This window comes from Bos indicus x Bos taurus, chromosome 13 (assembly GCF_003369695.1).
Source record: "Bos indicus x Bos taurus breed Angus x Brahman F1 hybrid chromosome 13, Bos_hybrid_MaternalHap_v2.0, whole genome shotgun sequence".
NCBI classification, from domain to species: Eukaryota; Metazoa; Chordata; class Mammalia; order Artiodactyla; family Bovidae; genus Bos; species Bos indicus x Bos taurus.
Genome location: NC_040088.1, coordinates 68,875,326 through 68,879,722, shown reverse-complemented (window position 1 = coordinate 68,879,722; position 4,397 = coordinate 68,875,326). Strand labels below are relative to the sequence as shown.

The 4,397-nt window shown below is 31.7% G+C and overlaps 1 pseudogene; it reads left to right on the top strand.

Moving 5' to 3' along the window:
- Positions 1-1,578: 1,578 nt before the first annotated feature.
- Positions 1,579-1,678, top strand: LOC113903783 (annotated as a pseudogene).
- The last annotated feature ends 2,719 nt before the right edge of the window (positions 1,679-4,397 follow it).

Here is a 4,397-nt window from a genome sequence, read left to right as displayed (position 1 = left end):
TTGAAATAGTTTATAAAATATTAAAGAATAGAGACAACAACAAAAACAAAAAAACACTAGAATGGGAATTCTGGGGCATTTTGTAGTGTGATTTTAAACTTTGCAAGCATCCGAAAAATAAGAATTTTTTCAATTGTCAAATTTCCAATAAGCTTTGTTTTAATTTTCTTAACACAGGAAACTTGGCTGAGTAATAAAATATCCAATGGTAGGCATAGGGATTTAAAAGAGATGTTAATCTCTATAAAAGTTGTTACCTCTAATTTTGCGTGAAAAGAGATAATTTATATATATAGTATAGGGATCTATTGTGGATCTGCAAAAAACAAAGATAAAGATTATTTCTTTATATTTATCTTTTGTTTGTTTCCCACAAGCAACCCATATATATGGAGTACACATAAATATATCTAATCCATAGATCTGAGACAGCTATATATATTCCATAGATAAGAGACAAATCAATCAATCAAGTACATTTGCAAAAAGAAATTCTAAAAATCCAGGAAAAGACAGGAATTTCTCTTTTCACAGTTCTGTTAACATTCTCATATAAAATTATGGCAAAATTCAGTAGTATTTGAAAGTGATATAGATCATTTATTTGGTGCTGTGTAAAATCCCTAGTTCCTCTTATTTCTTCTTCATGACATAGCCAGATAGAAATGGAGTTGAATTATTTGAAATGTGTTTTAATTTTCCATGTACTTTAAAGTTGAAGTTTACTGGCTACTTTGTTGCATGAAGTAAAGTATATTTGCAATATTGTAAATATATACATATTTTTCATGCATAAACAGATAATTCAAGAACTCAAGCTAAAATGATTCCTCTATGGAACCAGGACCCGCTCTTATGACTATATATATTATATTAATACACTGATCAAGAAGTTTGAATAATGTTCTAGTGTTCCAGTTTTTGTATTTTTTTATTCTGGAGTCTTAGGTTTCAACTTCAATTATTTAGGGAAAATCTAGTCAATGACTTTTATGTAAGAATTTTAAGGAGTAAGAAATGGAAAGCGAAATCATGACAAATTATGTAGTAATACCTATTTACCTTACATCTGAGAAGCAGCATTAAAATTTCTTAGATAAAAAGAATGTCTCCACGTCCTTATGGACACAAACATCAGTGTTGTAGAAGCAGTACAGGCAAACAGTTCTTCCTAATTTTGGAGTACTTTGTAAGGCTTTAAAAGGCAAAGAGCGTGAAGAGTTATTTGAATTTGTGTGTATATGAATGCATTCAGATGTACAAGTGGACGCGAGATGTCTGGGACAGTCTCACTACGTGGTTTTATAGCTTGATGTTGGAGACTGGGAGATGATGCTGTATGAAACATCTCTAAATTCTGCATAGGCTGGCATTTTCCAGTGTCGTGAGTGTAAGCCAATTAATGAACAATGATGAATGTTGGTTACATTTAATATGTCATCTAAGGAGTACAATATTAAACACTTAACAGCTAAAAGGAATGCTTCAGGCTTGTCCACACATGCCTCCACCTTCCCTCCAAAAGACAACACTGCAGAAAGATCTCATCATGTCCTAAAGGCCTTCAAAATAAATGCAGCGCTTCAGGAGCACACATATTAAAACTGGAATGATCCAGAGAAGATGAACGTGGTCCCTGAGCAAGGATGGTGTGTATTAATACATCCTTCAAGTGTCTCATATGTCTAAACATGAGGCAGTTTTTTAAAAAGGCTTAATTCTGTCAATGGTCAACAAAAATTTTTAGGTAGCAAGCAAGACATCTACAAAGCCAGTCACATCTGTGAAAAAAACATTTTATTTTTTTTACCAAATCTGTATATTGTAAATATATGCACTTCAGTACAAAAGTAATCATGAGATTATTAACTTTTAAATTATGACTCCCAGAAATAAATAATTAAATAGACAGATAAATAATAGATTATCTCAGGTGTGACAGGGTGGCGAGAGGGCAGTTTTTTTTATTAAATGAAAGATGCACCAAAAACTTTTATTGGAAATAAAATAAGATAGATTTTAGTCATATAATAACATTCTTAGACTTCCGACTCTAAACTAGGCTTAAATTCCTTGTCTTTGTTACAGAAACTTGATAAAGAGACCAAAGTCATTGTTTGCTTAAAGTTTTGTAGTTCTATGAAATAGCTCCAAACAACTAAACTTTAAATAACAAATATTTCATTTTTTTCTACTGTATGCTAAGGAAGAGAAAGAAACCTAATATTCATTGAAAGTTACCTAGCACCTGCTGTTATATCCTTTACATGTGTTATTTATGTGGTTTTAGAGACATTCCTAAGGTACTAAAATTAAAATTATGATCATTTTGCAATATTTCCAAGTCACTATTGAAAATATGGCAGACATTCAAATTAGAGATAGATTTTAGGGATTAAATATTTCGTAAGGCAAAAATACATTTTGTTTACTGAAAAAAGATAGATTTTAGGGATTAAATATTTCATAAGGCAAAAATACATTTTGTTTACTGAAAAAAGAAATTATGAATGCAGTTTGCATTTGACCAAGTCTTCTAATCCTGGACTTGGTTTGTGTTGCAATAGCAATGCTTGTCAGCAGAATAAGGTAATTGCTGTAGATAATGTTTGAGAAAAACCTTTAACAACAGAAAATAGTAGCTACACATTCCAGAAAGCTATATTCTAAAATTTTATTTTACAGAATGTTTATGTATTTTAATATTAAATACGTAAAAGTAGGGGTTCAAATTCTGATGTAAGTGATAAAGTCAAGCAAACTCCATAAAGTATTTAATATTTGGAAAATCCTTTGAGGAATGGCTGTTCGTATAAAGAACTGATGTTCTTAGTCCCTTTTCTACTTTCCCAATCTTCATGGTTTCCTGGGCATTGCCAAACGGACATTTTCAATCCAATTAAACGCACAGATTCCAGAATTTGCCTCTGTTTTTACTTTCCCTTCTTAATACTTATTTCACTTGGGTCAATATTTGTTTTCGGCTTATTTCCTCATTCTCTGTGTTGAACCAGTTTTTCTAAAAGTCCACTTTTTCTGTGGACTTCCAAATGACAAAAATAAAATGTGTTTAACTAAGGTCAGGAAGAGGTTCACAGAAAGCCTGTCATGATTTTAGGAATAGTTAACAATTCAGACAGGAGCACCAATAAAAAGAGCTGCCAGTGGAGAGCCCAGGTTCCTGAGTCCATTTTCTTCTATCACATGTAAGTTAATACTCACTGATAAAACACTAAATGCCAGGAAGCACATGAAGCATCTGAGACAATGGAATGAGCTGCCAGAGACTGGCAGCAGAAGAGCAGTTGCAAATACGGGTGTTGTGTGACTAGGATGAAATATCACGATGTGTGCCTAATTTTTTTTTCCAATCTGATTCCTATGCACAAGTCAGCTAAATGAGATGAAAACACCAAGAAAATCATAACAAAGACAGAAATGCCAGATACTTATTAACTTGTAGATGAATGTATAGACTCTAAGTAGAAATGACCCCATTCAATGACTTTTAGATGGACAATGTCAGATTCAATATTGTAAACATATTAACAAGATTTTTTTCGATAAAATAGGGATAAGTAATAGGAATAGAAAGCAAAAACAAAGAAGAGTTTATGGTGTATGAGAGATATCTGTTTTAGTAAAAACCTGAGTGTATTAAAAGTTAAATCTGTTCTTTTTTGAATGGCATTTTCCTCTTATTATTTATTATTATTTACCTTGAGACATATTATTATTTACCTTAAGACATTTAAGCCTCTTATATGGTCACATCTTAAGTTTTTATCTGCAAGGATTAAGTATATTGTTATAGCTAAGTACTACACTATTCATATTTAGCCTGATACACAGAAGGACAAGTTCAGGATCCCATTAGTGTTTACCTTGTATAGATACCTCTTAGGTCAGCCATCAATTCTTTTGGATTACCTTAATTTAAAGTGAATGTAACACCGCTTTTCCAACCAAACTTGTTGTTTAACGTTAATTGCATAGTTAAAATAGATTAGACTAACATTTATTAATTAAGTGGAAAGTTTTATTAAATCATTATAACTTAGGTGAGGAGGGATACTTACGTGTGAAAAGCATTCAAGAAAACCATGTTGCATGTTTCAGTAGTCAAATCACTGTTGAAAACAAAGTTTGTAATGGGGTATCTGCTTATTTCGTTTCTCTCTTCCTTTAAGATAGCACATTCTTTTTGAGTACTGCAGTGCACATTTAAAAATCTGCCTTGTAGTTTTATTGTTGACTATACTGTTCTGTAGTGTTCATATCCCATATTTCTATATTCTATCAAACCCTAATGAGAAATTTCCTGGGGTAAGATACTAATTTGTTTTCAGTGTTATGTTCCTTAGTTTCTAATACAGTGTCTTATATACATATATTGA